Raw genomic sequence first — 22,136 nt, 5'->3', positions numbered from 1 at the left:
CCAGGGTATATAGGCATCATTGTGGTACCTTTGACCATCAGCAATGCTAGACAAACACTTTAAGGCTATAAACAACTAGCCCACTATATGACCAATAATGAATCTAGTCTAGATTTAAAGTATTTCTAGTCCGCAACATTGAAAGAACATCCACATCACATCCCCAATACATGTGGAAAAGATCCAGGCTTTTGAAGGTACCAAACAAGCATCATAGTGCTTCAAGTGTCAAGTAGTATGATCTATCATACATTCAATGAAAAAATTTAGCCTCTGATTTCACATTTGTAAAGAAATCTAGTACTGAATTTTTAGCCCCTTTTAATCATGCCAAATGTACAAGGTCAAAAGCATATAAATTGCCAAACATCTCTCAAACCACCTCATGTAGTTGAGTGTGCCTAGACATGCATGTCTAATGTTTCCCTGTCAATGCAAGTGCATCCAAGCCTGATCACTTTGAATGTGTTTTGTTGTTTGTATATGCTCATTACAAAGCATTCATGGGGTGTCCAATAGCTGCTTAATAATGCCCAAGATAGTGATCATTAATAATAGCAACCAATGATTGCAAGAAGCTTCTCCAACCTGATAAACCACAACTAGGTGCAAATGTAGGTCTATCACCTTGATTCAAGGCTGTTCTTAATGCTATAAATTATGCTAGTTTTGATTAGTATCCAACTAACCTATGTAGCCTTCAAAATACCAAGCATATGGTGCATGACACTAAGGTTAATAACCTTCTCTTCATGCCTTGATATTTTCCTCTTCTTTAGTCCAAAAAATAGGTGCAACATTCCAAACCCATGTTTCTTGTGCTATTGCCATTACTAAGCTCAATGCTTATTCAAATGATCCCCCACATATGCCAAGAAATCATACCTTTGAGGTAAAGAAAATGGTTTCCACACATGAACTTCTGCAAGACTTCAATCTCTACTTCCTCGCAACTCCAATGTTGTGCTTCTGGTCTTCCTAGATCATGGGGGTTCATTGCTCCGATGCCATGTTCAAGTATTGAGAGAGAGACAAACACAGACATAGGGGAAAAATAGTGAGAGTAGTATACTCTCATATTCTCTTCATTATTCCATCACACTAATTGAGTAACACAAAGTGAAGTAGGCCTAAGTGACTACACTAACTAACCACTGACTAACTATTGTTAAGTCAAGTACCAACTTATTTAAGTCACACACACATGATAGATAGCTGCACACACCCAATTGTCATGTTGGTAGGTAGTAGGTAGATAGACTGAGCTTTCATATCTCAACACCTTGCAAGCCTCAATGGTAGATGCGATATACTCGCCCTTGATAATAGATACGGCAATGCATTTTTGCACCCTAGACATCCAAGAAAAAATACCGCTAGCATAGGTAAAGACACACCTAGAGGTGGATTTCCTATTGTCTACATATCCTGCATAATGTGATTCTGTGTAAACCAAGAGTCCTTATCATGGTAACCATAGCAAATGCACATATCTATAGTGCACAGGTACTCTAAATGTTTGAAACCACTTTTGGATTCTTAGGTACCACTTTTGAGTTTTGAGATGGCACTTTAAGCCTAGTTGTCATTTTTTACCACTTTAAAGTGATAGAGTATTACTTTTCAATTATGCAATATTAATTTTTTCTAAATGGTGCTACATCACTAGAATGCTACAACACTATATCACTTTTGACCATTTTTCAATAGTACATAATCACTTTTAAGTGGTGTTTTACCACTAAATTACTATTAAACTATACCACTTTAGACTACTTTTCAGTGATGCACAACCACTTTTTAGTGTTTTAACATTAATTCTTTCCAAATGGCACATAGCCACTTTTTGGTGATGCCATAATAGTTCTTTCCAAATGGTGCTACAATAGTGGAGTGCTGCAATTTTGCACCACTTCTGACCACTTTTCAATGGAGTTTTACCACTATAATGCTACAACATTATACCACTTTTGATCACTTTTTAGTGGTGCAACACTAATTCTTTCAAATTGGTGCATAATCACTTTCCAATGGTGTAAAATTACTTCTTTGCAAATGGTGTTGTACTAGTGGAATGATGTAACAATATAGCACTTTTGATCACTTTTTATTGGTTTAGAACCACCTTTCAATGGTGTTGCACTAGTGGAATACTACAACACTGTACTACTTGTGACCACATTTTAGTGGTTCTGCATCACTTTTTATTTGTGTAGAACTACTTTTGATTGGTTCAATAAGACAAAACGTGGCAAGTGTAATACCATTAATTGTTAAAATGAATGTAGCAAAGTCAAGAGTAATTTTATGGCTTTAAAGTTGAGAGTAAGTTTAGTAGAGACGTGGTTCAATGAATGATGTGCACCATTTTGACATGGCAATGTACTACTCACTGAATGATGTACATCATTTTAACATGGTGATGCACCACTTTGAAGTGGTGTGGGCTTTTAAATTGGTCAAATGCGACAACAATATTTAATTACATGAAACATGCCTAAGAATGTTTTTAGTCTTGAAAAGTTGCATAGCAAGCTTTACTATGAATTGCCTCATGATTTTCAAAATAGAAACTTGACTTAAAATTCAAAGGGCATGCTATTGTATATACCCTCATGATCTTTGTTGGATAATTCAAACACTATAGCTATGCCATTGACAATTAGAAAGGTTTTATAGGAAATGTTATTACCCTTATCAAGAGGGAATATTTGAATCATGCTACTAACTTGTTACCCCACCACTCATACAAGTTTGCGTGTAGAGATCTATACTAATGACATGCCACCCATAAAATTTTGGGCCTTTATCTTATTGTCACATGCATTAATTTTCTCCTTAGTTGCAAGGTCCTTGGCTATAATAGACTTCAAAATGTATAAGTTAGTAGACTCCTTATTATTCTCTTTGGAAGGGATAGTAAAATTGTTGCTAGGTAGTAGAACATCACTCAAGGAATCATAATGACCTACATAGGTGATACCTTGGGCCTCATCGTTTGAGTCTCCACCTTCCTTAAAATCCTCGAGACTTGATTCCAAAGAATTATACAGCCACATCTCTACATGTGATCTATTCTTGCACCTTCTCCATTGGCTACTCCTACAAGAAGGAAAATAAAAGCATGACAATCATTTTGTTCACAATGCACAACTATAGGTCTCAAAAACCCATTCATTTTTAGTCCCATTGTTGGGATTGTTGAATATCACCGAGCTTGACCTTCTATAAGACTCTTTGAATTCCTTCTTTAGCTTGTCATACATAGCAGTTTCCCTTGTCCTAATGTGCATTCACAAAGAAAACAACAACTTCTCTAGCATAAGTCAAGCAAACACTATTTTACTTCAACTGCTCATGAGTTAGAGCCCTTTTGATGACAGCTCCGGTCCCATTATGCTCTTCCGTCCCATGTCTTGAGGAGAAAAAAATCCAAGTCATTTCCATGTAAGTAAGACCCCAATATCTAGTAACAAACTAAAATGGTTGCTTTGCTTTGAATTGTGAAACTACACCATCTAACCAAACCCAATGTTTTTTAAAGTTGAGCCCTTGATCTTGTAATATATACCAAAACAATACCCGCATGAACCCCCTTTTAGGTAATGGGGATAATGATATATCAATTTTGATAATTGCCTAAGGATAATGCAAATTTTTTTATTATTCCCCTCCCCAGCCGACCGTTGTGCTGGAAGGGGAGGGGAATAGAAAGGACGCAGAAGCTCCTCGGTGGAGCTTGCAGAATAATACGACCATGCACGTTGACACGAAGGAGAGGGAGGATCTCCCTCCCCCCCATTTAACTAGAGGGGGCAGAAATCGGAAAGGGGATGAAAAGGCTACGCCTGCTGCTGCCGTGAGGGGATAAGACGAAATGGGAGGGCTGCCACAATACCACTCTGTGCAGTGGGTAAGAGAGAGAGGGGGCTTGAGGAGCATTCTGCCAGTCGAGGGCTGCCGAACCCCGCCACTGCCACCTTCATCTGCCGTCGACGGATGGCCGTATTAACCCCCCCCCCCACGTGGAAGGCTTCTGGAAGTTCAGAAGCTTCCAAGGGGGGGCCTTCTTAGCCCCCTTTCCCCTGGTGTTAAAACTCCCCCCTCACACCCCCCCCTCATGTTTAAAGGTCTATAAGCCCCCTTTTCCCCCCAATAAGAGTGGGGCTTAGAGGTCCTATTATCACCCCCCCTCGTGCTTTTAATCTCTCTTAAGCCCTTTCCTTGGGCTTTGAAGTGTTACAATGCTCCACAACTGTTCGTATGATTTTGGCTTTTGCAACACTATTTGATCTAGAAATTCACCAAATGGATGTTGAAACGGCTTTTCTCAATGGAGATCTTGAAGAAGAAATCTATATGGAGCAACGTGAAGGTTTTATGATTGCAGGAAAGGAGCATCTTGTATGCCAGCTTCATCGTGCATTATATGGATTGAAGCAAGCCTCTCGTGCTTGGTATATTAAGATTGATCAGTTCCTCACATATAAAGGTTTTGTTGCATGTTTTGCTGACCCAAATCTTTACATCAAAAGGGAGGACAAATGTTTTATTATTCTTGCTCTATATGTTGATGATACTATTCTTGTGTCAAATAATATTACTTTCTTGGATGCTATGAAGAAGCTTTTATCGATTGCATTTGAAATGGTGGATCTTGGTGAGATACATTCTTGTTTGGGTATTCAAGTTCAATGACACCGACAACAAGGCATTCTTCTTCTTCATCAGACAAAGTTTATTAATGATATTGTTAAGAAGTTTGGGTTGACAAATGCGCACTCTGCCAACACTCCCATTCTTTCGAGCTCTACCAAGGGTACATCTACAACACGCAATGAAGAATCAGCCATTCATCAACCTTTTGCTAATCTTGTTGGTTGTCTTCAATTTATTGGTTTAAACACAAGACCAGATATTTTATTTGCAACTAACTTTTTGGGACAGTATCTATCTTCCCCTTCCAATATTCATTGGAGTGCTGCAAAACGTATTCTTAAGTACCTCAAGGGTACTAAGGAATTTGGTCTTATTTATCGTCATCGAGAGGATTCTTCTTTATCTTCTTCAACTTCTCTTGACCTTATTGGATATACAGATGATGATTGGGCAAGTTCACACTTATCCATGCGATCTACAAGTGGGAATTGTTTCTTTGTAAATGGATGTTTGGTTTCTTGGTCCAGCAAGAAACAACGATGTGTTGCGGTTTCTACAACTGAGGCCGAATGTGTTGCTGCATCATTAGCAGCTCGTAAGCTAGTTTGGCTTTGACAACTACTTGCAGATTTGGGACATTCTTCATCATCTAGTATACCTCTTCAATGTGATAACCAAAGTGCTATTAGTCTTACCAAAGACTATATACAACATAGTAAATCAAAGCATATTGCTATTCATTATCATTATGTTCGACATGAAGTCGAGAAAGGTTCCATTATGGTGGAGCATTGTCCCAATGATCAAATGGTTGCAGACATCTTCACAAAAGCTCTTAGTGAAGCTCGGTTTAGTTTATTAAGACATGCACTTGGTATTGTTCCAAGTTCTTGTCTCACTGATTGAGGCATACATCATTGTATTCAAGAAAACTTTATAGTAAATCATTCTTGTATCGTAGGTATGTGTAGGGGCTCGAGTTTTTCCCTTGTTCTCCCCAAGGGTTTTTTCACTCACAGCCAGAGACCTTTGTTTGAGTGTGGATGTTACAACTATATATATCATCTCTCACTTGACTTGGGTCTCACCTATATATACTAACTCTACATCGATATGAATCATTCTTTGGGAGCATGTCTTGTGTATCTCTCTCGTACTCTCTCTCTCTCTCTCATCATGAAGGCCGTGCAAAAATACCCCTTGGAACTCTCCCGCACCTTGTTTCTTTTTCGCACCTTTCTATTCCCCGTTCGTGTGAGTTTACAAAGGCCATTAAGCCTTCCCCATGGCTTCAATGGGTCTTAGTCGTGAGAAATTTTGAAGCATCCCCTTTCGAAATCCCTACTTCAAGGAGGGAGCCTTCTAAAACTACTTTCAACGGACGGTGTAAGGAAGCGACGGTGGAATTCCAAAGAGGAGTTGTAAAGCTACTTCCACATCCGAAAGACTACAATTGCGATGCCTCCGAAGAATCCAAGGCGCTGCCGCGGGGGGTCGTCTCCTGGCATCCACGTGGACATCTCACCCCAAGCCTAGGTTTTCCTTCCTAATTTTTATTTGATATTGTTGTAATTCAATCATGCAAGGTTAATTGTTAGAAATAGAATATATTTTCGTCCTAGTTGTTCATGACGAAGGAACTTAGTCATCAATACTTTTAAATGAAACACGCAAATATAGAAATCATAAACGCATTTCTAGCAAATAGCTTATGCATTGAAATGAATTATAGGACTAGATTATTATCCATTAAAATAGTATACTTCAGTTAAGCCTAGAAGTATAAACTGCATCTCACACTATTAACCCATATTGCAATGAATCATCATGGAAAGTGCAAAGCATGAAATGATTCTTACGATGCATAAACTTTATGAAATTATCGTTGTCAACTGCATAAATTAGCAAGAAAAAGATTGCTTATTTAGCATGAATTTTGTTCACAAAGAAAAGGGAAGATTAGTTGAAATTAACCTAACCTATGCCTGACCTCAAACTGATAAGTTAGGGTTGAAAAATCAATTTACGCATAGTCAACGAATCATGTGGAAGTAATCTCAAAATTATCTTCTAGAGTTATCCAAATTGGCATAAAACTAAAACACCTAAGCCGCGGAGTACTCGTTCGGAATAAGTTAAATTCCAAGAAATGCCTATACCTTAAATACTTGCCCACATTCACTGAATGTAGGGATAGTGAAATGTAATCGTAAAGTGAGCTAGGGTTTGTCCCTAAGAATCTTACAAGATGAAACTTGGAAACCCTAGGTCTAACGACATCAGCCTAGTAACCTGAAACAGATTGTTCGTGACTCCATAGACTCATAGTTCGATGCAGCACTTGCACAACAAGTGCGGAGTCATATGATCTTGTGATTGGATCATAAGGGGATGGCCAAGTTCTCGCAATGAAGTTGGCATGTCCTTATGCAAGTTATCTTGCAAGAGGATGAATAATCATCCTAATTTAGTGGTCTTTCTTGAGTAAAGAAGATTGATTGGAAACTAAAGACCAGCTGATAAACTAAAGTACCCAATGAACTTAAGGTTTGACCAAGTTGGGTTAATAGGGTACGCCCTAATCCAAGATATAGGGGATCTTGCCAAGTTGCAAGTCATCCCGGATCGAGTGCTGGATGCATTCATGGAGGGGAGCTTCAAGCTCTACCCCGAGACCTACAGACCACTTATTGCCCAAGTGTTTCGAACCGAGCGGCCATGGCTACCTCTCACATAGCCGACGCGCAATGCCTACCTTATGGGTGTAGTGAGCTTACCTTGATGCTCGATCAAGTACTCTCATCTTTCTTGCACACCGGTAGCTCCACGATCCTTAAGGCAAGCTCAAGCAACCTCAATCCCTCTCCCATGAGCTTCATCCTCCATAGCCACGTGCGAGACAAAAGAAGAGAAGAGAGGAGGAGAAGATGAAGAGAGAAGATGGAGAGCTTCTTCTTCAAGATCCCTCACTCTCATACAATCACTCCCTCACTCCCTCACACTCTCTCAATCCCTCTCTCAAGCACAAGCAAGAAGGCAAGAAACAAGAGAAGAAGCTTTAGCCACACACAAGAATGAGCTTCCCATTCACTTTTCAACTTTATATACATGCCCTATTTTCCATGGGCGGTCATCCCCCTTTTTTACATGGCCGGCCATTAGCCTAGGCCCATTTCCTCCTTTCCCACCGTTCTAGTCTATCCTATCCCCGACTAATGCATACAATTTGCACAGGATTGAGCCTGGTGCTCTTTTACAAGGTTTTGGAAGTGTTTTTGCACTTAATGGTGCACTTTTTATTCTTTTACTCTCATTGGGCGACTCCAAGACTTCTTGAGGATCGTGCCCGTGTATTTAATTTTTTCCCGGGTCTAGTTGCTATTTAAGGTGCCTTTTCTTTTTCTCTTTTTCCATTTCCTGCTCCTCTATGCTGCGGTAAACATTACCCCCTCCTAGCCAAGTGCCAGTCCCATGGCACTGTGGTGGGAAGTAGTGGGATAGATGATGCTATTGCTAGGTGGAACTGGTGGGTAGATGACACTGATGCTTGTGAATGAGAGGTGATGGAGTTTGATGACGATGACCAGGAGAGATCCCGGCGTGCTTTAGGATTCATGAAGATTCTCGGCATCCTTCACACTGTTCTGGCGCCCCTATGGAGCCGGTCATCTTTTGAGTATCCGAAACGCTTGAAACAATAAGCAATCCCTTAGGAGGATGGTATTGGAGGGATTTATTCTGGAGAAACCCCCCGAACGCTGTTTGCCTTGAATAGCCGTGGCCTGGGCTGAAAACCCTTGTCTGGGAGTAGAAGATCTTCAGTTTTGATTTGAAAGTCTTCAGGCTTGTGGTATCAATAAGCGATCCATAGATCTTGAGGCGGTGGGCATGGATCATCGAACGATGAGGTTCCAAGATCTATGCCATGGCAGCTCCATCACTGGGTTTTCCTTCTGCTTGATTTGGTTCAATCATGGCAGCCATCAATAGGCGGATGATTGGCAACATGAAATTTGTTGAGCCATTTAAACATTCGCAGCGAAGCTCCTGAAGTTGCAGTAATGGGGTCATGTCCGACTCCTGGAAAAATTCCTTGTCATTGGAGGATATAGTAGATGACCTCCTTCAACCAAGCAGCCTGTTCTTGAAACATGAACATAACCTGCAAGAAAAGTGGTGCACTTCCTAGGGGGTGTGTCTGTCTAGCTATGTAGTGCATGGTGCCCATGCCAGTGGAACTGGGAGATGGGTCTAACTTTGGGCAAGCCCTTGGTAATGTCCCACACTTGAGAACCCAGTTCGTGCGGCGTTGGAGGTGCAGTGCAAAACTTAGGGTGACAGGTCTGAAAGTCCTGCCCTTGATGTGCCCTAAGTGTGAAGTGGGGGAGGGACTAGAGAGGACTCTAGATGCAGTGAGTGTGGTGTGCAATAATCGTGAAGGAAGACTGCAAGCACATGTTTTTTTTTTTTTTGGAATGGGAGAGAGTACATTGGGCAAGGTATGTGGCACCTATTTAGTCACGGGATGGTCGCAGGCATTGTGATAAGAATGCGCGACTTTGTAGGTATTCTTTAATACCGGCTTTAGCTCTCAGAGGAGTGGTGGACAAAAAGGGGTGATTACACCTTGCAAAACGGGTGTCACTCATATTTTCTAAGAGCTCTAGGCAGAAGGCAGGGAGGAGAGTAGCCTGCATCATCAACCTAGTTATGGCTCTACTATCTATTCCTAAGTTAATATCAAAAAAGAGTGGGGGGAGATGTGCTTTCTCTGTTGTAGGTTTCTGGAGTAGCAGGAATTTGAGAAGTCGGAGGTAATTACAGGTGGTCAAGAATGCTGGATTGGGGCAGGAAGAGAAGTCTACAAGAAAACAATTTATGGAGGGAAGTATATCTTCTACCCTAAATACTAAGCACTCCTCCGGGCTTCTAGCATTTACATTATAGATTTTCGAGAAGCCATAATCCCCATGTAAATCTCTATCATAGTCCACTCCATGCCTACGGGGGTAGGGCATGTAGATGGGATCGTTACGCTCTTCGGGGAGGGAGCTACAAAATGCGGTCCAGGCATCAAAATTGGTGTCCCAAATCCTCCTTCTCCATTTCGACTGTGCCTCGTAGCCTTGGACGGATTTGGGAACCAGATTGACCTTGTCTTCCCAGTACTCTCATGGCTCTTGTCTCCACCTAGTCGTTATCATGCTTCTTTCTTCCATCCATCTGTTCGCAAGTTCGTTAGCCAGATCTTTGATCTTGGCTATGACTCCTAAAGGCAGGGCCCGGTCCAGAGAGCGTGGGAAAGCAAATGAAAGCTCGAACGGCCTCTTATATAGCTCTTGCTGGCGCCAGATGACCAACTCCTAGGGCCAGTCTACAGGATGTGTATCATTTCTCAATGGCATGGGCTCCTCAGGGAGTTGTCATGGAAGTGTGCATGCTCGGCATTGGGCCTCATCACCTAACTCTTGTCTCCTTCTCCTTGCTGCAACTATGTGTTCAGGTAGCTCGGCATCTGCAGGTTCCTCTTGTGGGATCTCGGGTGGAGGCGGACTCGGCATACTTTGTGGCTCTTTGTCATCATCTTGCTCGAAATCCGGACCCTCTTCGACATTTCGCTCAACCACAGGAGGAATGACTGGTGGTGGTGGCGGTGGCTTCTCTTGCTCCTGAAAACCTAACTCCTTGAGCTCAGCAGTGGAAAGGCCCGTACAGCGCAGGTAGTAGAATTGTTGCTCTTTAGTTATTCTTGTACTTATTGGAAGCTCCCGCTCTTGAAGACCGTATCTTAGAGCCCGGGTGGTTAGCTCCAACTTTCTTTTTACCTTTTCCACTGTATCATCGCCCTCGGCTTGCGTCATGTGGAGCACCGTGTTGAGAAAGGCCTGTCGCTGTGTCTTAGTGGTTATCTCTGCAGCCTCAACCCTAGCTTCGGCAAGCATTCTTTCGCATTCTGCCACCGCCAGGCATTCAGTTAAGTCCCTTACCCTGTCAAAGTTTTTCCTTTCCCACTCCACGGCTCTCTCCTCCATCCTTTTCCTTTGTTCCTCCAGCTGGCTTGCCAAGGTGGTTACTACTTGTTGCTGCTCATTTGATAAAAACCATAACTGGTTTCTTTCTCATAATTTCTGAGCGAGCTGTTCTTCCGCAATCCCTCTTGCTTGATTGACAATGCTTAGCCTGTGGTGCGCCTCGGCCAGGATTTCTGATTTCTCCTGCACCAACTGCTCTTGGCTTTGGATTTCAGTGAGGAGTAGCCTTTTTTGATTAAAGGTCATGGCCATGAGGGCTTCTACGTCTTCTTGGAAGGTCTCCAGCGCATCTTGCAATCTTTGCACTTCATCCTGTAGCCATTTTGCTTCAGCTTGCTGAGACTCCTGGCCCTTCATTTTTCAGGAATTCGATTTCCCTTATTAGCCTGTTCTGTTCTTCTAGCTCCTGCCATGACTGGGGCTCCGTGGCATGTTCTTGTGGAACAGTGGCTTCGCCTTCCTAAACCTCCCGGTAGAGCATTTCCACTTGGGCAACCCTTTGCTGTAGATCACTATATTGCTGCATCAGTAGTTTTAGGTTCCTTTGTTTCGCCACCAGGCTCTGCTCCTCGTCCTCCAGCCTTTGCCTAAGGTGGCTTTCATTGTTTTGGGCTTCCTTCGTTTTTTCTGCTAGCCGGTCCTGTAGGGCCTTTATTTCTCTCCTTCTGTCGGCTTCCTGCCTTGAGACTTCTAGCCTGAGGGCCACTGACGTCTCCTTCTCTTTCTCTAGTTCCAGCAGGGCCACCTTCTTCTCTTCTTTTGCCTTATCCAGTTGTGTCAGTAACTCGGCCACATATGCGTCATAGTTAGTATCGGCAAGCATGGTAGTATTGGGCGTGGTGGTCAATGCCTCCAGCCTTTGGCATTTAGGGTCTTGCCGTGACTCTGAATTTGCGGCGGTGGGCCTTTTCAATCTAGTTTCAGAGACGATTTCGGCCACCTTGCTCACGAGCATCTGCACCATGGTCATGAGCTGTGCCATGTCGAGGGGAGGCGTGGGTTGTACAGTAGTTGCAGTCGTAGTTTCAGCCGTTGTCAGCACAAAGGAGGGAGGGAGTGGATGCAGGAGGGACTTGCCCTTGCCTACGACCACTGGAGTTGCTTCCACACACTTGCGCTGGCTTTGGCTTTATGGCCAGGGCTTGCGGGTTCGAGTTCTCCGCCCCCATGGGTCTCTTCCACCAATCTTCGTGTAGACTCTACCAGTTTGGCCAGTTCCTTTAGTCGCTGCTCCTCGGCTTCTTCCTCTGCCCTTCTTTTCCTGTCCTCTTCTGCCTTCTTCGACTCCTCTCTTATCCTGGCAAGCTTCTCCTCCTCTTTCCTCCTTCTTTCTTTCTGAGCCCTTCGAGACTCTTTTTGAGCCCTTTTGATGTCAGCCCATTCTTCCTTACTTAATTTCTCTTTCTTCTCCTTCTGTCTCCTATCACTTTTGCTTTGTTCTTCAGGTTTGCTCGTTCATGGAGGCGGCACCTCCTGCTCTCCCTTGTCACTTATTGTTCTTTCGCTTGATTCCCCTCCCTCGTGGTGAGGTGGGCTTTGATGCGCAGCTTTCTCATCCATAACGCCCTCATCCTTTATTGCTTCGTCTATGATGGCTGTTAGGATACCCCCGTATCTGATTGTAGCTGCCTTTGACACAGGTTTCTTTCTTGCGGAGCGCGCGGTGGAGGCAGGGGATTCTCCTCCTGCTGGTGCTTCCGCCGAAGTGAGGAGGGCAGCTGAACTTTGAATGGTCTTCTGTACGAATCCATTCCAGTCTATCTCTTCAGGAACTCCTACTGCTATGCTTTCCAATAGTGGGACCCCGATCCTGCTCATCAGTGCATTGTACTGTTGGCCCGAGAAGAGGGTATGGATCATCTTCGCTTGTAATTTCACTGCTGGGGTCCGGGATGTCTGCCAAGCTGATTCCATCCATGCCGTGCACCGCTTCTTTCTTGACCCCCAGTGTGGGAGCTTTCGCTCAACCGCCAAGACCCTCGGACCGCTTATTCTTTCAAGCGTTTCAAGCGAGCTCCAATGGCTATCTCTCACCTAGCCGACGCGCTGTCGATCCTACGAGCATAGTGAGCTTACCTTGATGCTCGATCGAGTACCCTCCTCCCTCTTGCACTCCGGTAGCTCCACGATCCTAGATGCTAGCTCAAGCATCCTCAAGCCTCCTCCATCTCCAAGCTCCATCCTCCATAGCCACGCGCGCAAGAGGAGAGAAGAGAAGAGAAGAGAAGAAGAGGAGAGGAGATGGTGAAGAGCCTCACCCTCTTGATCCCTCACTCTCACACACACTCATTCCCTCACACTCTCACACTCCCTCTCTCAGGAGCACACACAAGCAAGAAAGAGAGAAGAAGAGAGGAAGAAGAAGACTCCTTTTGCCACACACCAAAGAATGAGCTTCTCATTCACTTTTCAACTTTATATACAAAACCCTAAATCCCTTTTGGGCGGTCATCCCCTTTTCCCCTTTTTACATGGCCGACCATAGCCTAGGCCCTTTTTTCCATTGTCCTATCTTCTTCCTAGCTTCCTTTTCACCGCCCATCTAAATTTACAAATTGCACGGGTGAGAACCCGGCGCTCTTTTACAAGATTTTAGGGTGCGCCTTTTTATTTAAAAATGTGGGCTACCTTTTTTCCGCCTTTGCCCTGCGTCTTTTCCACTTCCTTTTGCTTTCTTCGTGTTGGGGTTAACATTACCCCCTCCTAGACGATTGCCAGTCCCATGGCACTGATTGTCGTAGGTAGCAGGTGGTAGCGTGCACCAAAGATGTGGGTGACAAGGACGCCTGTGGTTTTCGTGGGGTTTGCATTGGTGGCTGGCACACGTGTTGGTTTGTTGGGGATTCTGCACATGACTATTCTTTCCGGGCTTGTCGGATGGTGACGGGTGAGCAGTCAGAGTTGGGTGTTGATGAAGAACGAATGACACTTCCGTTGTGGTCTTCAACACCTGCAATTGAAAGCCTCTCATGTGGTCTCTCCCTAAGGGTAGTGCTAGTCTTCCCTATTTTGCACAAGACATATTTGATTAGTTTGGGAGACAGGTTGAACTCTAAGTGAGAGTATTGTCCTGCACTTGAGGACCCAAACTGTGAATATACTTCAGTGCAGGCATTATGTGAGTGCTTGTGCATACTTAGATATTACTTAGTTAGAAGACTGTCGGCCTGGTTCCTTGTATAGCAAGGGGTCGGTGAAGCAAGGGACTAAGTTGATGGAAAAGTGTGTCAATGAAGACGGGGAGTACACTTGAAGATTGCTGGAGACGTCATTATGGTCTTTCCATTGTCTTTCAAGCCTTGCTTACCACGATGGGTTGTAATGGCATTGAGATGAGTGCAAAAGAATATCATGGGCAAGGCGAGCTCCCTAGGTATGTCCTGCTCTTAATGTGCCCTCAACAATTGTGGGGGATGTATGAAAGGGCTAGGGGATTAGGGACGAAGCCAGCCGACCAAGGGAAGGACTGTGTGGTCAAATACCACTTTCGCCAGTTTTGCAGATTTGCCCTTGTGAGGGTGAAACTGTGTTTTTTGCAGTGACAGAATTTTTTGCAATGTTCTGTAATGGCGTCTGATTCTCTTTCACAGATTGTCACTGAAAAGCTTGACAAGAACAACTTCCAAGCATGGAAGTTTAGAATGACAAATTTCCTTATGGGAAAAGGATATTGGGAATTTGTTGCAGGAAATGAAGAAGAACCAGTTCTTCCTGATGTTCCCAATCAATAGCAAATGCAGGCATTCAAAGTATGGCATGAGAGAGCCAGGAAAGTTATGTACTGGCTGTCTATCAGTATTTCAGACTCTATGATTGTGCATATTCAGGATGCAAGTACGCCAAAGAAGGCATGGGATACTTTGTCAAAAATGTATAGCACAAATACGCAAGCCAGGAAAATGCAGCTCAAGCAAGAGTTGCATAATGTGCAAAGAGAAAATATGAGCATCAATGACTACCACATGAAGGTGAAGAAGATTGCAGATGCACTTGCTTCCATTGGGTCGCCAGTGGAAGATGATGATTTAGTTTCTGTGACCTTGAATGGTCTAGGAAAGGATTATGCACAGTTTCGGACATCCATTTCAGTTCGTGAAAGATTTCCTGATTTTGAGGAGTTAATTGCTCTTCTAATTTCTGAGGAGCAGAGAAATGGTGGTGCATCTTCTTCAGGAGGAACTTCAAAAGAAGCTGTCTTCTACTCAAATGCTGAAAGAGGTAGAGGCAGAGGTAGAGGAGGCCGATTTGGAGGCCGTGGTAGAAATCAGAATATGCAGCAAACTCAAGAAAACCAGTCCTATGGAGGAGGATGTGATAACTCTAGAGGCAGGGGGAGCCAAAGAGGTCGTGGTGGATGGCAAAGAGGCCAAAATGCAAACAGTAATGTTGAATGCTACTACTATGGTAAAATGGGTCATATGGCTAAAGACTGCTATAAAAAGCAGAATGACATCATGAATGGAAAACTGCAACAAGGAAATTATGCATCTTCTAGTAGACAGGGTGATGACAGAAATGAGCATTTGTTCATGGTGCAGCACATGAACAATTCTGTGACAAGTGCAGAAGAAAGCAATGATGTATGGTATGTTGACTCAGGTGCATCAAACCACATGACAAGTCATGCAGAATGGATGGAGGATGCAAGGAAAATGGAAAAACCAGGATTTATGGAGACTGGTGATGATACTGCACATCCTATTGTGCAGATTGGAAAAATTCCTTTGTCTATGCAGGATGGGAAAAAGAAATACCTGTCCGATGTATTTCATGTCCCGAATATCACCAAGAATCTAGTTTCTGTTGGTCAAATGGTTGAGCAGGGCTTGCAGGTCAGATTTAATCCTCATGGATGCTTTGTTGAGGATATGAAAAATAAAGGGCGCTTGATAGCAAAAGAAAAGAAGAAGGGCAGAATGTTTACGTTGGATGCAGACATGTCTGAATTGAGTGCAGCAATGTTTGCACATGGGACCAGTGTAGTTGCAGATATTGATATCTGGCATAAACGCATTGGTCATGTTAATGTACAGCGACTTAAATCAATGCAGGCCCAAAATATTGTTGCAGGATTGCCCAAATTCAAGGTTGCAGAAATGCATAAGATATGTGAAGCCTGTCAGTTTGGAAAACAGGCAAGGAAACCATTTCCTAGACATGTTCAAGAGAGTGAGAAGCCATTGAAATTAATCCACTCTGATGTGTGGACTACTAAAGCTGCATCTCTTGGAGGCTGTCATTATTTTGTCACTTTTATTGATGACTATAGCAGAAAACTTTGGGTGTATTTTATGAAGAAGAAAAGTGAAGTGTTTGGGAATTTCAAAACTCTTAAAGCTATGGTTGAAAAAGAAACAGGTCTGCAAATAAAATGCCTAAGGTCAGATGGAGGGGGAGAGTACCTCTCAAATGAGTTTGCAAGGTTCTTGCAGGAGCATGGCATAAAGCAGCAATATTCATGCAGTTATACCATGCAGAAAGAAAAAACAGACATATTGGAGAGGTGTCTCGCGCCATGCTCAATGAAAAAGACCTGCCAGATTTTTATTGGGCTGAAGCTGTTGCTACAGCAGTCTACATAATGAACAGGACTCCCACTGCAGCAATACATGGAATGACTCCAGAGGAGAGGTATACTGGTAGGAAACCAGATATTTCTCATTTGAAAATTTTTGGTTGCATTGCCTATGTACATGTGCCAGATGAGTTGAGATCCAAGTTGGATTCAAAAGCTGAGAAGTGCATCTTTATTGGTTACTCTCTGCAGCAAAAAGGGTATAGATGCTATAACCCTTCTACTCGGAAGTTTACAGTGAGCAGAGATGTTGTTTTTGATGAGATGAGTAGCTGGTATAAACCAGTAAATGTGATTGATGATGTAGATGCACAAAATGGTAATGCTGCACAGAATTCACAACAGCAGTCACAAAATATTAGTGGACCTGGAGCGTCCTCTAGCAGTGGTTCACATTCTTTGCCATGGACAGGCAGATTGAGATCAGGAGAATCTTCTCAAAGTAATGCAGATAGTGGTATGCAGGTATCACGAAAAGGAAAAGAGAAGGTTGATCAGCCCATGTTTGATGTGAATGCAGGTCACTCTTATGTGGATGGTGAATCTAGTGGCTCAGAACAGAGCATTGATGATGAGTTGGGTATTCCTTCTATTGTTACACTTGGAGTAAGGAAGACCAGGGATGTTTTGAGAGCACCTGGGAGTGAACCTACTTTGCACAGGTCTACAAGAGCTAGATATCCTGTGGATAGGCTGAAATATGATGGATTTACAGCCATTCACTATGCATATATGGTCAAAGTGATACAGGAACCAGAACCCACTTCTTTTGAGCAAGCCATGGGAAAAGAAAAATGGGAGAAAGCCATGGATGAAGAAATGGATGCCTTGGAAGCAAATGCTACATGGGAGTTAGTACCTTTGCCTAAAGGTAAGAATGCAATTGGCTGTAAGTGGGTTTATAAGGTGAAGCACAATGCAGATGGTTCTGTAAACAGATACAAGGCAAGATTAGTAGTCAAGGGGTATGCACAAACATATGGCATTGACTATGAAGAAACATTCAGTCCGGTTGCAAGGATGGCAACCGTAAGAGCAGTCATTGCTATGGCTGCATCAAAGGGATGGTCTTTACATCAGATGGATGTAAAGAATGTAAAATATTACACGGCGCAGCGAACAGAATCTGAGAAAGAGATAGAGAGTACACAACAGATAAGAGGAGAATCAGTAAAATTCTTTAACTCCAAACAACTGATACAAAGATGGCTCTGTCCACCCGTGCGCTTCCACTGTGTGAAGCTTAGATGGCGATCTAGACAGAAGATAGGTGAAGAGCTTAAGGCTAGCTGGAACAACAACTCTGACTGGGTGAAAGATGAGTATATGATGGCTGCGAAGGGGTTTAGCTTTTATAGCCCGCGAAGGTCGTTAGGTCGGCCTGCTGACCGACCTACCATATGAGCCTCCACTAGTCGGCCAGGGAATATTCCAGGGAATATTCCCTTTACCATCGGGCCGGGGGCGCTGCCCCTGGACCCCCGCCAGGGGGGCCGCTGGCCCCCCTGGGACCCCCCAGCCAGGGGCCGCTTCCGCGGCCCCCGGACCCCACAATAGGGGCCCCTTTTAACTCCCTTACCATGCAACTCAATGCAATGTGCCTCGAGTTGCTACCAGCTTAACCACTCCGTCTAACCCAAGGATTAGACCCACAACAGTCACCTTTTTGCCATCCGGTCACATAGACCTCATCTGATATACAAGTCAGGACTCAACCAATGTCCGGGCTCACATTTGGCTTCTCCTCATAATGGGGGCCTTACAACTTTGAGCACCATGGATCATTGGTAGCACCTAATGAGGGTGGGGCATTGATCATATCTAACACCCCCCCTCAATGTCCACCCATAGGTGAACTATCTCCTCGGCCCAATGCCGAGTCTCTGAAGATGAACTTGAAGCAGATCCTTCGTAAGTGCTTTGGTGAAGATATCTGCTCCATTCTCCTCTGTTGGACAGTAGACCAATTCCACTATCCCATCCTCCATCAAATCACGCACATAGTGATACTGGATCTCTATATGTTTGGTGCGTGCATGAAACACTGGATTTTTGGCAATGGCGATGCAACTCTGATTGTCACATCTCAGCACAGTTGGTTCTTCATCCTGCACTCCCATATGCCATAGAATCCTTCTCAACCATACGGCCTCACATGCAGCAAAACAAGCTGCCTTGTACTCTGCTTCGGTAGAAGACAATGCCACTGTTGGTTGCTTCTTACTAATCCAAGAGAAAATTCCTGAACCCAAAGAGAAACAATAACCAGAAACTGACTTCCTGGAATCAATGTCTCCTGCCCAATCTGAGTCACAGTTCCCCACAAGAGAAGTTCCGAAACTGTATGTGATACCATAGTCAAGAGTTTTCTTCAAGTATCTGAGCACCCGCATCCCAGCCTTCCAATGACTCTCATGAGGTTTGTTTGAGAACCTGCTCAAAACACCAACAGCAAAACTGATATCTGGTCTGGTGTTACACAAGTAGATTAGACTGCCGACCAACCTCCTATACCTCCCAATGTCTGCTAGTGCTGATGTATCCTCAACGGATAACTTTACATTCACCTCCATAGGTGTAGGTATCTCCTTGCACTCGGTCATGCCAAATGCCTTCAAGATCTCCCATGCATACTTCTTCTGAGAGATGAAGATCTTTCCTGGCTCTTGCCAGACTTCAATCCCCAAACAATAGTGCAGCAAGCCCAAGTCTGTCATTTCAAACTCAAAACTCAAAGCCTTTCGAGTTTGGTTGATCATATCTTCATAGTCACCTGTAATAAGAAGGTCGTCCACATATAGGACAATCACTGCAGACTTTTTACCATCCCTGTAAACATACAAGTTAGCATCTGAGGCACATCTTTTGAAGTTTAGGTTTAAAAAGAACCTATCTATCCGTTGGTACCATGCTCTGGGGGCTTGTTTCAGCCCATACAATGCCTTCTTCAGTTTACACACTTTGTTCTCAGAATGGGGGAAGTCTGTCATTTCAAACTCAAAACTCAAAGCCTTTCGAGTTTGGTTGATCATATCTTCATAGTCACCTGTAATAAGAAGGTCGTCCACATATAGGACAATCACTGCAGACTTTTTACCATCCCTGTAAACATACAAGTTAGCATCTGAGGCACATCTTTTGAAGTTTAGGTTTAAAAAGAACCTATCTATCCGTTGGTACCATGCTCTGGGGGCTTGTTTCAGCCCATACAATGCCTTCTTCAGTTTACACACTTTGTTCTCAGAATGGGGGGCCTCAAACCCTGGTGGCTGAGCCACGTACACCTCCTCCTTGAGGTCACCATTTAAGAACGCTGACTTAACATCCATTTGGTACACTGGCCACTTCTTGTGGGCAGCCACTGCAAGTACCGTGCGAATAGTGGTCATTCTGGCAGTTGGGGCAAATGACTCTTGAAAATCAAACCCTTCAACTTGTGAAAATCCTTGGGCAACCAGTCTAGCTTTGTACTTTTCTAAGGTACCATCAGCCTTGTACTTTACCTTCCAGATCCACTTGGTGCCAATAATCTTCCGCTTTGCTGGCCGATCCACTAGCTCCCAAGTGTCATTCTTCATTATGCTGTCATACTCCGCCTGCATAGCAGCCTTCCATGATGGATCTGCAAGTGCTTCTTCTAAGTCAGTTGGCTCCTTTACTTCTCTCATAATCTCAACCATCAAGGCCATGTTGACTATGTGAGCAGAAGCCCTCCTTTGCTCCTCTATTCTCTGAGACCTCCTTGGTCCGTCTGCCTTCTCCTCAACAGATGCAGGCATAGGATTATTGTGGTCATAGAGCTGCTTCACCCAGCGCGGCAATGGCTTTTCCGGTGGGGTGATGTCAGGTTGGTGAACTTTTTCCTCATCATCTGAAGATGATGCTTCCTCCTCCTTAAGGATAGGGATAGCTCTCGGGACAGGTTCATAGTGGACTACTTCTTCGCTTGATGATAAAGTGGAAGACCTTGCCTTCTCCTCCTCCACTGTATGCGGCTCCTCCTTGAACACCACATCACGGCTCGCGATGATCTTCTTTGCCTCTTGGTCATATAACTTGTAAGCCTTCTGCTCATCACTATAACCCAAGAAGATACATTTTCTGCTTTTTGGTTGTAACTTGTTTCTCTTCTCATCTGGAACATGTGCATAACATTCACATCCAAAAATTTTGAAATGTGAAACAGATGGTTTCTTACCAGTGTAAGCCTCATGAGGTGTTTTTCCCTTGAGAGCCTTTGTGTAGCTCCGATTTAGAATGTAGACTGCAGTATTAACAGCTTCAGCCCAAAAATGGTTAGGCAATCCCTTGCCCTTTAGCATGCATCTTGCCATCTCCACAATGGTACGATTCCTGCGTTCCACAACACCATTCTGCTGAGGTGTGTGAGGCGTCGTCAATTGACGCTTGATCCCTTTGCTCTTGCAAAAGCCTTCAAACTCCTTTGAGTTGAACTCACCACCACCATCTGTTCTAAATTTCTTCACACTTTTCCCTGTTTCATTCTCAACAAGTATTAGCCATTCTTTAAACTTACCAAAAGCTTGAGCCTTATCACGAAGGAAGTACACCCACATCTTCCTACTGTAGTCATCGACAATCAACATAAAATAAGAAGATCCCCCCAAGGCCTGTGTAGGCATCTTACCACACAAGTCAGCATGCACCAACTCTAGAGGAGTATGTGCTCTATTCTTGCTTTCTTGTGGAAATGCCTTTCTCTGTTGCTTGCCCATCATACAAGCTTCACATGGTTCCTTCAATTCAGTTATTGTAGGTAGGTGAGCAACCATACCTTGCTTTTGCATCTCCTTCAATACTGCAAATCCGATGTGTCCAAACCTTTCATGCCAAAGCTTACTTGTGCCCACTCCAGCGGTGGCTGTAAGAGCACTTAGCTCATACAGGTTGTTCCTTCTTTCTCCTTTGCCAACAATTGTGCCAGCACTATCAATAATTTCTGCACCTGTCTTCTTGAACCTCACTTCATGACCAAGATCAGTTATGGCAGCAACTGATAAGAGATTTCTCCTGATTTCGGGAACATACAACACATTTGAAAGCTTTTTGACTTCACCATTTGCAGCAACAAAAGAAATAGTACCTGTGCCCGCAGCAGGGCATTTAGCATCATTTCCAACCGTCACAGTGATGGATTCTTGTAGAGGCTGCATAGAACTGTATAGACCTTTCTTGTTGGTCATGTGACGGGAGGCCCCACTATCCAACACCCAAGAGTCAGTGGTAGATTCTTCTTGCGCCGAGGAGCACACTTCCTCAATGGTCGCCATGAATAATTCCAACTCTGCTTCAGCCGTATTGGCTGTCTCTTTCCCTTTACTTTTAAGGGTACCATTCTTTTCATCTGCCTTCTTGACACGACAATCTGCAATTGCATGTCCTTTCTTCTTACAGTAGAAGCACTCTCCTTGAAACTTCTTCTTGCCGCCCTTCTTCTTTTTGTCACCATCATTTTTGGTGGAGGAAACACCTTTGCCTTTTGCATTGGCAGAGAATGCAGCATCTCCATTGTTGCTTCCTTCTCGGGCTTTCAGCCTCAACTCCTCCTCCATTAATAATGCACAAAACTCCTCAAAAGTCAAAGCTTGAGGTCTCACCTGAGTATTAAGGGCAGTTACTAGTCCATCAAACTTTTGTGGACAAATCCGAAGACACCTCCGAGCTAGCTCTTCGCTAGTCTTTTGTATCCCAGCGCCAGCCATCTGGTCGCGCAGATTCTTAATCCGAGTGATGAATGCTTCAACCGTCTCTCCTTCAGCAAACTTCTCCGCTGCTAGTTGATTCTCCAAGTTTTGAATCCTTGTTTGGTTTCGTGTTTCATACTGACTCCTTAGTACATTCCAAGCCTC

Source organism: Lygodium microphyllum, chromosome 10, assembly GCF_053477565.2.
Source record: "Lygodium microphyllum isolate KBCC chromosome 10, Lygodium_microphyllum_v1.1.10, whole genome shotgun sequence".
NCBI classification, from domain to species: domain Eukaryota; kingdom Viridiplantae; phylum Streptophyta; class Polypodiopsida; order Schizaeales; family Lygodiaceae; genus Lygodium; species Lygodium microphyllum.
This window is presented reverse-complemented; position numbering follows the sequence as displayed.